General features: G+C 38.9%; 1 non-coding gene across 1 annotated transcript; it reads right to left on the reverse strand.

The window, feature by feature from the left end:
- Positions 1-5,447: 5,447 nt before the first annotated feature.
- On the reverse strand, positions 5,448-5,553 carry LOC119984908. The gene has a single exon (XR_005465006.1). It is a non-coding gene; the product is annotated as a small nucleolar RNA R71 (small nucleolar RNA).
- Positions 5,554-11,722: the final 6,169 nt, after the last annotated feature.

An 11,722-nucleotide genomic window follows, 5' to 3' on the forward strand; every position in this document is an offset into this window, starting at 1 on the left:
CTCTCTCAATCTCTACTAATGCAATATTGAGTGATTCTACAAATGAGACTAGTTCATCAATAGAGGATTCTTCCTCAGTTTCAACTCAGGTAACCTCTTCTTCCCCTCCTGCCAATACACACCAGATGCTAACTAGATTAAAAAAATGTCATTTTCAAGCCTAATCCAAAATATGCCACCACAATAACCAAACATCCACTTCCACCTCTTATTGAACCAGCTTGTGCAACTCAAGCTCTTAAAGAACCTCAATGGAAGGCCACCATGTGAGATGATTTACAAGCTATTTTGTGGAACAACACTTGAGAATTCATACCCAATCAACTCCACTACAATATTGTTGCATGTAAATGGGTGTTCATAATCAAAAGGCACTTTGATGGAAGACTTTCTCGCTTTAAAGAATGCCTGGTTGCTAAGCAATTTCATCAGTGTTCTGGTGTGCATTATCATGAGACGTTTAGTCCAATTATCAAATCCACTAATGTCCAAGTTGTACTATCAATTGCTCTCACAAATCATTGATCTATAAGGCAACTTGATGTCAACAATGTTTTTTGCATTGTCATTTAATTGAAGAAGTATATATAGACCAACATCCTGAGTTTCGATATCAATCCAAACCTGACTATGTTTGCAAAGTAAGCAAGTCCCTTTATGGTCTAAAGCAGGCTCCACGAGCTTGGTTTTAGGAGCTCAAGACCTTTATACTCTTTCTTGGTTTTCATCCATCTCGGTTTGATGCATCATTGTTTATTCTCACTTTTGGTTCCATGCATATATTTATTATAATTATAAGGATCTCAATCTTCTTCATTCTTTCCTTGGAATTGAAGCATGTCCTACATCATAGTTTATTTCTAACTCAACAGCAATATATTCGAGAGATTCTAAATCAATTTCATATGTCATGTGTGAAAAGGCATTCAACACCCACGAGTTCCACTACAAGTTTGTCTCTACAGGATGATTCACCCTCAATAGGTGCTACACAGGACGGAAGTCTCATCGGTGTTCTCTAGTATTTATCTTTCACTTGATCAGACATTGCCTATTCCGTCAATAAGCTTGCCCAATTTCTTCAAGCACTAACATATACCCATTGGTCTGCTGCTAAGAAGATCTTATGATACCCTTGAAAAACACCATTTCTCATGGTCTCTTTCTATGCAAGACTGCTTCTCTCAACTTGATAGCCTATTCAGATGTAGATTTGGTTAGAGATAAGAGCACCTACCTTCGGTATTTGCTTATCTTCCTAGGATCAAATCCCATATCATGGTGCTATAAGAAATAGTAGACAGTAGCACAATCGTCTACATAGGTAGAATATCAATCATTTGCATCCACTACAATTGAAATCTCATGGATTCGACACTTACTCCCAGAATTATCCATCAAGTCTTTTAAAGTTCCACATCTACTTTGTGACAGCATCAATGCCACTTCTATTTGTTCAAATCAAGTGTTCCATTCATTCATGAAACACATTGCATTGGACTATCATTTCGTATGTGATATGGTGCAAGGTGGTGATCTGTAAGTATAACATTTCTCTATTGAAGCTCAAATTGCAGACCTCCTCACAGAACCACTATCCAAAATACAGTTCCTACTTCTACGCTCTAAGCTAGGATAGTTTGATAGACACTCCATCTTGTGGGGTCATATTAGAGATAAGATTAAGGATCACACTCTCAAAGATAAGATAAAAGATCAACCGGATAACAGCAGTTCATCCTAGCTATTTGTTTCAAAGATATTGTTAAGATGTAATTTGTTACGATATAGTTTGTTACATCTGTTAAGGTATAGTTGTTACAACTTGTATTCCTGTATAAATAGTTGGAAAAATGGTGGTCAACCATAGTTTGACCTAAATTTAATGACTAATTAATGAGAGTCATTGAATAATAATTGATGGATCTTAATCTTCAATATGAAGAGAAGAGTTTGGAGTTTAATATGGTCCAAAACCATTTTTCGGTTGAATGTAAATTGACTCCAAAATAGCCATGTTAATCATGAAGAACAAAGTGCAATAAGTGTGTATATGGGAATCCCACATTGGAGAAATACAATATGGACAGATGACTTGGTTAAGAGTCAGGCCCGCAATATCTGAGCAACCCACTACCTGGTCATGCGTCGGTTGAGACATTGAGAAGAATTAGGCCACGAATCTCGCCCAGTTGTTGGTCAGTTAGGCCTAAAAATCAGTGTGGATTACTGATTTCTCTAGGGTGTTGGTTGTTGGGCTCTCCTATATAAGGAGAGCTTGGCACCAAGTTCAACATACACAAGAACAAAATTCTTCTTCTTTCTCCTGCTGTTTGTCTTCTTTGAGAGTGCTATTCTTGTTGGTTCGATTGAGTCCACTGGTATTGTTGTGCTACTTACTCGTGGTGTGGAGCATTGTAGCTTTGGAAGAGATTGTTCGGAAAGCAGAAGCACCAATTGGCCGGAGCAAATTCTCTTTAAGGAGATTCGCTGACTTAAGCGTACCTCACTACTTACAACTTCTGTTCCAGCATCGGTTTTTGGTATTTTTAATTAAAGTAGTTGTTATTGTACTCGTAAATCATGCTGTGTTGATCAATATATGTTACTATTTATGCATGCAATATGTTACTGTTGTTGTAGAGTTAATCATATGCATGCTTATATGCCAACAATCTTAAAGAGATTTTTGAATTTATGTTAAATCTGGAATAACTCATTACCTGTACGTGCATATTGAGTAAACTTTGCATCTGGTCAACATGAATACTATTTGTCTATCATTATATGTTTACAAATTTTGTCCAGTAAAAAGTACTTCCATGTGCATGTGCATCTATCTATTATTATCAACTGTTGAATCAATAAATTTTCATATAAGTCTGTGCATGTGAATTAAGTGAGCCAATCAAAAGTCAATTGAAAATTAAAAATTTACAGCCGTGTATGTCTCTGTGCATGAAAATATATGTGATACACAACTGAAAATTTTTAATCAATTTTATCATTGCTTTAATAATTACAACTAAAAATTTTGGTAATCTTTTTTAGTGATTAATAATAAAGTAGTAATGTCTAGAAAGTTCTATCAAGGAAAATGGTTATTAATTGTGCGTCGTATTAGACAGAAGGCCCCTTCTTTCCTGGGAACGATATGGTTGCTAAATTCTTAATCTCTAATTTAGAAAGCCGACAAAGTGTTTTTGTGCCTTTTTAAACCAATAATTATGTGCTTAAAAATCTGTCAAAACCGTGAACATATTCTCGGAATTATCGTTGATTCTGTGGTGTTAAATTGCCAAGGAGTATAATTTTGAACTATTTATGTTACTTACTCTACACTTTGAATTGTGTAGAGAATCAATGGAACCAATTAGAAATGCTGAGGGATCCACCGTCCACACCGGAGGTGATGACTTGACCAGGTGGTTTGAACAACCCAGGTGGTGTGGCCTCTCCTAGCGTGCTTTGTCGATGACTGCTCCTATAGGAGGTGTGGCTGCTCCAAATGGAGGTGAGCCTAAGACTGCTCCTACTGAGCCTCTGCTCCAGCTTATGCTGATGGGAGGACTGCGGCTCCATCGGTTGGCCGTGAAATGGTTCCCGTTGAAAAGCCGAAAAAGTTTATTGATGTACCAAAAGCGATTTTCAATCGATTGGAGCCATTCCCAATCGATTGGACCTGCCAAAACAACCTTAAATTTGTGGAGACAGATTGCATTTTCGATCGATCGGAACAATGTTTCGATCAATCGGAGTTACTATTCACAGCACGCTCAGTTTTGCGAAAAAAGTTCTGAATTCACGTGTTTTTGAGCCAAAACGACCCCAACTTGTTTTGGAAACGACATAAGAGTTTGGGAAAGTATAAAAAGACATAAAATAGGGTTTTGGGGGTGTTCTTGGAATTGGGTTTCATTCTCTACCTTGGAGGCCACCATTGGAGCTTGGAGAAGAAGAGGGTTCACAAGGGGGTTTTCTTTCTCCACTTTTATCTTAGTTTTTATGGTTGATTTCCATTGCTTGATGATGTATCTTGACCTATGAGTGGCTAGATTTCTTTTCTAGGGTCTTAATATAACCAAACCTTGAAGATTCAATAAACTTGGTTTCCTTATTTCTTGATTTCTCTCTCTTATTGATTGTCTATGGATGTGCTTAATGTTTTTGGATGCTTGATCACCATCTAAATGCTTTGTTGCCTAGATTGAGACCGGAAGGAGATATCTAGGGTTTGCCTCAAGCCATAGATGATATAGGGTGCATGAACCATAGGAATATAGGTTTGTGACTTATGCAATCGCTAAATGATTTCTATAGTTTTTAATGGGTTTTTGATATATTAATCCGATTATTAAGAATAACAGGGATTATATTGAAAATACGTTTGATGTATCTTGGAATAGAACATTGAATAGGTTAAGAAATCGATTGTCATTATTGAGAGATGAATTAGGGATTAAGGGACCAAGGGAATTGAATTGATAGGTGAGGTGAAGTTAAGTACCCTAGTGTTTTTCATTTTCGATTACATACTTGTGTTTGATTTGTCTTTTTTCTTTTTAATTAGTTTAGTTAAAATCAAAACCAACTACTCATCCTTTTTACCCAATTTGCATAATTGTTGCTTGTTTGACATTGATTTCTATTGCCAACACATCCCTAGTAGAAATGATAATTTACTCATCTCTTTATTACTTGTGCGATTTGTGCGCTTGCAATTAAATCCATATCAAGTTTTTGGCGCCGTTGTTGGGGATTGAGACAATTGTTTTTTGTGTCAAATTAGGTTTTCAATTGTGTTAATTGATTTTTATTTTTCTACAGAAATTCTTTCTCTTGTATGAGCTTGGGAAGACATTCTCTTAGTCCGGAATTAATTGCTATTGATTTGGAGATTGAAAGGACTCTTCTCAATGTTAGACGGGAGCTTATTAATAATCAAATGGAAGGTGTCGGAGACAATCAAGGAAGGGGGAATGTTGATGAGCTAGGTGGTGGTTTAAATGGTAATGATGGAGGTGCTAATGGAAGAAATGGTGGTGAAGAAGTTGAAAACCCTCCTAGGCAATTTGATCCTCGCTCACTTGAGGATTGTGCTAGGCCTACTTGGGATACAAATCCTTCAAGCATCTGCTATCCTCCTATGAATGCTGCTAATTTTGAGATCAAGCCGGCTATCATCAACATTATCTCTAACTCGGTGAATTTCTATGGTCTTCCTAATGAAGAGCCAAATGTCCATCTTCGCTCTTTCTTGCATGTGTGCATTACTTTTGGGGTTAACAGAGCTTCTAAGGATGCTATCTTGTTAAGGTTATTCCCATTTTCATTGAGGGACAAGGCTAAGGGATGGTTGATGTTCTTGCCTCCCAATTCTATCACCACTTGGGATGAGATGGCGGAACAATTCTTGACGAAATTCTTTCCTACGGGCAAGGTGGTGTAAATTAGAGCGGATATCATGTCCTTTGCCCAAAAGGATCTTGAATCATTTTATGAGGCTTGGGAGCGCTTTAAAGGAATTATTCGAAATTACCCAAATCATGGACTTCCGGAATGGGTGGTGTACCAAGCTTTCTATAATGGGTTGAGCATGCATACTAAGAAGACTATTGATGCGGCTGTGGGAGGTTCTTTTAGGACCAAAAATCAAGAGGCTCAGGAATTACTTGATAAAGTGGCCAAAACCACTAACTCTTGGTCCTCGGTGAGGGGGAATCCAAAGCAAGGGGGAAGTTTTAGAGATGATGAAGTTATATCTACCTTGGCTATTATGGCAAAGAAGATTGAGGCATTGACGCTAAATCAAGCTCAAGGAGTGCCTGCTATGCAAAACACACCTTCCTATATTTCTTGTGATTATTGTTGTGGATGCCATCTTATTGGGGAGTGTCTTATTGCTTCTTCTTCTAACTCTAGTGAGCAAGTGAATGCCATTGGGGGAGGCAACTTCAATCAAGCCTGCAATGATCCTTATTCCAACTTCTACAATCCGGGATTTAGGAATCACCCCAACTTTTCTTGGAGCAATACTTAAAATGTGAAAAATCCTCATCATTTAGTGCAGCCCCAAGAGAAGAAGAGGGATATTGATGAGATGTTCTCAAAGCTAGCCGGAGGTCTAGATACACTTACAACTCATACCTCCCAATTTATGACAAGGACGGAGCAATACATAAGCAAAACTGTAACGTCCCGACCCAGAATGCGTTACTTTTGGTACCGTCTAAATCAAACCATAATTAATTTAATCATCACACCACTGAAAATTTTGAGAGCACCTCCCCATAATACGGAAGATGTCAACTTGGAGTAAACGCGCAACAATATCACAAATATATTCACAACCTAGACAGGGCCTCCGATCATCTAACAATTCATATCACAGTTAAATTCTCAAGTCTAAGCAGGGTCTCGGCCACCTAACAAATCATATCATCAATCAATTTTCAAGTCTAAGTAGGGCCTCAGGCTACCTAACAATCACACATAATTTCTCCACACACAATAACATATATAATCAACAACCAACGCAAGTAGCAATCCTGTAAACATAAGAAATCGTCAAGACACAAAGTCCACAAACCCGGTTTGGGAGTCCCGATCACACGGAGCACCCTCCAAACCATCCATCTCACCATCGAATAGGGATATTGTTGGGTCTAAATTAACCTTACTAGCAAGTGTACTAGTCGGCGACTACAGCACAATGATAAGCAAGGGTCGAATCCACAGGGACGGTGTTATATCTAATCCAAATGTATATTTATATGTACGTATGGACAATGCAAACAAAAGTAAAGTTCAACTCAAGATTGTTTGGTTTGGTAATTAAACTAAAACAAGCAAAGAGCAAAGTGTTTTTGGTATTTTCTTAGAATAAGGATGCAACTAATGCAAATGAGATGATTTAACGAATATGAGATGAACACCAAGGCTTCGGAATCCCCCTTGGGAAATGACTTGCAATGACACAAATTCGCACACATATTTGCTAATTCGGGCATAACGAATCCGTACCTAAGTCGGTTTTAGCGCACTTAAGCCGAATCTCCCTAAAATCGATTACTAGCCATCTTATTGGTCTAGGTCGGATATTCCTAAATACATTCTAGCCATCCTATTGGTCTAAACATGCATAGGAATTCATGAAGTTCTATGGAGATTAGGATTCATACAAATTGTCACCTAATTAAAGGGAGACACATTCATAATCAAGTGTTTCAAGAAGCATAATCTACTTGACATATTATTGTCTAAGCAAATTCTCCAAACAATTTCATCCAAAAAACCTAGGTGTTGGCCAAACACCACAAGCATGAAGAAATTGCAATCAAACATAGAAACACAAGATTTATACCCAAATCAACTCATATATATGTAAATCAAGTCATAAACAAAGTCATCAAACCCAAGGCTTCAACCTAGCCTTGGCACAAGAGATTTAGTTACACATAATGAGAGAAAAAACACAAAAGGAGAGATGAGAAAATCATGAATAAACCCAATTAGTTGAGTAGATCCAAGTTGAGCTGAAGAATCTCTCCTCCTAGCTCCAAGAGTCGCCTTCCCCCTCTGGTTTCGCTCTCCAGAAACTCAGTTCTCGGTCTAAAATTCCCGCAGCTCGGACAAATCGCGACTTAAAACATCCCAGAAAATTGCTTTTTGCGCCTAGGCGCGTTGTTTTCACGCCTAGGCGCACCACGCCTAGGCACACGCCTAGGCGCACGCCTAGGCGCAATCCTAGGCGTGCACAACTTCAAATTTAAGTCCAACTCTCTGGACTAGGTGTGTAGGAGTGATCCTGGGCGTGCACAAATTGTGCGCCTAGGCGAGCCACGCCTAGGCGCACGCCTAGGCGCGTTACCCCTAGGCACATGATTAAAATGACCATAACTTCTCCATATGACCTCAGATTTGCATGATTTTAGATTCTACGGAAAGCTTGAGATGTCTAGTTTCCAATGCCTTTTGTTGCGCTCGATTCCAATAACGTGACAGAAAGTTATGACTATTTGAACACACGAAGGTCGGTGGACATTTTCTTCAATTCAGCCCTTTTTCCGTCGCTTTTCATCCAAACCGCAATCAACCTATCAAAATACAAATCAACACATAAATACACTCATTATTTATCAAAAGAAAGCTTAAGAGGGGGATATTTCTACCAAAAACAATAGGTATTATCATACCTATCAGATATCACACAATATGTCTCAACCAAGAAAATAGGTACGACAAAATAGTAATAACATAATCAAATTTTTATAACCATCTAGTCCTATCACTCTCCAGAGGTCCATCCATGTCACGCACCCTCCTCCTGATCCGCAACCCTAGTATCGGAACTAGATTCACCTGCGAGGAGGGAATAGGAGAAAGAAAAGGGTGAGCGTAAGGCCCGGTAGAGAATAATAAAGAGTAAGTGAATAATATAAGGTTGAAATATTAAAGAAAGCCACAAATGCAACAATATGATAGCTAACATCATATACACCAAACACAAGTAGATAACTACACCATACGCGATCCTAACTTGGCCCACCGGCATCCCTATACATATCGGCCAACGGCATCATTGCATGGTGCTTCGAGCACATATGGAATCCTGACTCAGCCCACCGGCATTCCCGTACTTATAGGAACCCTGGACGGCCCAATGACATTCCACATTTCACATCAATCACAACTAGGAGATATACGGGTACATACCTGACATCTACCATGCAACTACAATGCATGTCCAACATGGTTATGCAATAGGGTATACATACAACCTATATATGTATACTACTACATGATGCATGTTCAAGAGTAATTCATGCTCAATGGAAGATTGAGCAAGTAGGTCAAGTCATACAACCAATAAATCACAAAGTGGGGTTGCTCTCCCTTAGGTGCAATTAAGGCGAGAACGAAATCATAATGAACATTGAGAAAAGATAGCGTTCTTAATAGGAGGACATATTCAAGAAAATAGCAAAGGGGTGAAATTTCCCTACCTCGCACTCCAAAAATTAGCTATGTAAACCAATACTCAACCTTGAATTCTCCGGCCTCAATCAACCTATTATCCGGTAAGCCCATCCTATAATCAATATACAAACAACTTCAATTTCACATATCTAACACAAATTAACCCAATAAATCAAGAAACCATTACCTTCTCTTACCCAAAACTTTCCAAGTTCTTGAACTTCACCTACTTAAGCTTGCTACTCCAATCAACAATAGAATCTAGAAAGTACAACCATAAACAAGTCTAAATCAACCTATTAAATCACTAATTTCATCTAATTTAAAAGTTTTCCCCCAAATCTACAAACCCATAAAACCCTAGAATCCCAAATCACCCAATCTCTAGATACTAGCTTTTAGGTTTAAGAAAATTACCAAGGTTGTAGGGACAAGTAAAAGGAAGGGATTCAAGCTTCCTTTAGGACTCAAATGATGTAGGAACTAATGGCTTTGAGTTTGGGTTCAAACCTTGAAAGATTATAACAAAGAGAGAAATTTAGAAATATGTAATCTAGAGAGAGAAGTCATGAATCCAACTTGAAACAACTTGAAAGAGGACAATCTTACCTTGGTTGATGATCTTAGATTAATGGGAGGGAGGAAATTTGAGAGAAAATGGGGTTTAGGGTTTGTTTAGGTCCGGCATTTTAAAAGAAATCACGAAATGGGTGTTTTTAAAACAATTCACGTTGATTTTTTTTAAAGAGGTGTACGGACACCTTGGAGGGCTGTCCGGACACCTATGCCTATTTTGCGTGTCCGTACACCTATGCCTATTTTGCAGGTCTGAACCATTTTACTCTGGCTATTCGGACAGATTTTAAAAGCTGTTTGGACATTCACACCTATAATCTAATTTTCCAGTTTTTAAACCACTTGTATACTTCCAACTCACTCGATATTTATTTCTAACGGTTTTATATATATACTCAACACACGTCGTCCTACCTAATTTCTAAAAGAAAAAGAAGTTCGGGGTATTACATCCTTTCCCCCTTAAAGAAATTTCATCCTTGAAATTTTAAAAAAAGTACCTAGACTTGCGAATAAATGCGGATATTTCCCCTTCATCTTCGACTCAAGCTCCTAAGTCGCCTCTTCCATGTCATGATGCATCCACAAGACTTTTACGAACGGTATGGCACTTGATCGTGTGACCTTGTCCTTTCGATCCAAAATCCTCATCGGTTGAATAGTGTAGCTTCCATCTTTCTCCACTTCCAATGTGGTCCAATCTAAAACATGTGATGGATCCGGCTCATATTTTCGTAGCATAGAAACATGGAACACATTTTGAACTTTAGCCAATTTTGGTGGAATCGCCAAATGGTATGCTATCGGTCGAACTAGCTCAAGGATTTCAAAAGGACCCACAAACCGCGATGCCAACTTCCCTTGCTTACTGTACCTTTGAATGCCACGTCATGGACTAACCTTCAAAAATACCTTGTCCCCAACCGTAAACTCCAATGGCCTCCTCCTCCTATCGGCATAGGACTTTTGCCTACTTTGAGCCGTGATAAATCTTTTTCTAATTTTCTCAATTTTGTCTCTCGCCTCCTTCACCATTTCAGGTCCCGATACCTCATTCTCTCCAACCTTTGCCCAACATAATGGTGATCTACAAGGCCTTCCATAAAGTGCTTCAAATGGTGCCATCCCAATACTACTCTGGTATGAGTTGTTGTACACAATCTCTACCAACCGTATGAATTTCTCTCAATTATCACCAAAATCTACCACACACACACGTAACATATCATCTAAAATCTGGATAGTACTCTCACTCTGCCCATCACTCTGTGGGTGACACGACGTAGTGAAATCTAGCTGCATCCCTAAAGCCTCCTACAAACTGCCCTAAAATCTACCCGTGAAACGTGGGTCTCGATCCGACACAATGGATAGTGGCACTCCGTGGAGTCGCACTATCTCCTACACGTACAATGTGCTCAATCACTCTAACGTGTCCATCTTGTTCACCGGTAGGAAGTGAGCTGATTTGGTCAATCTATCGGCTATCACCCAAACGTTATCATGTATAAACAAACTAGCAACTCTATGTTTTCTACTCAATGCATCCGCACCACATTTGCCTTACCCGGGTGATACTGTAAACTAAAGTCATAGTCCTTTAAATACTTTATCCACCTCCTTTGTCGCAAATTCAACTCTCTTTGGGTGAATAAATACTTAAGACTTTTGTGATCCAAAAATACCTCAAATTTCTCTCCATAAAGATAATACCTCCATTGCTTCAAGGAAAATACAATTGCTGCTAACTCCAAATCATGAACCGGATAGTTTTTCTCATGTATCTTCAACAATCTAGAACCATACTCCACTACCCTATCTCTTTGCATCAACACGCAACCCAACCCCACTCCGGAAGCATCACAATACACTTGGTATCCCACACTCCTCTTCGGAACCACTAATACCGGTGGAGATGTCAACCTACCCTTCAAATCCTTAAAAGTTTTTTCACACTCATCTGACCACACAAATGGTGTACCTTTCCACGTGAGTTGCATCATAGGTGCGGCAACACGCGAAAAGTCTTGGATAAACCTCCTATAATACCCCGCTAATCCCAAGAAACTCCTAATCTCCTAAACATTCTTAGGTCTCTCCCAATTCAACACGGATTCAACCTTAGAGTTATCTACCGCAATGCCCTCTTGCTTAATCACATGGCCTA

Source organism: Tripterygium wilfordii, chromosome 18 (assembly GCF_013401445.1).
Source record: "Tripterygium wilfordii isolate XIE 37 chromosome 18, ASM1340144v1, whole genome shotgun sequence".
In the NCBI taxonomy this organism is placed as follows: Eukaryota; Viridiplantae; Streptophyta; class Magnoliopsida; order Celastrales; family Celastraceae; genus Tripterygium; species Tripterygium wilfordii.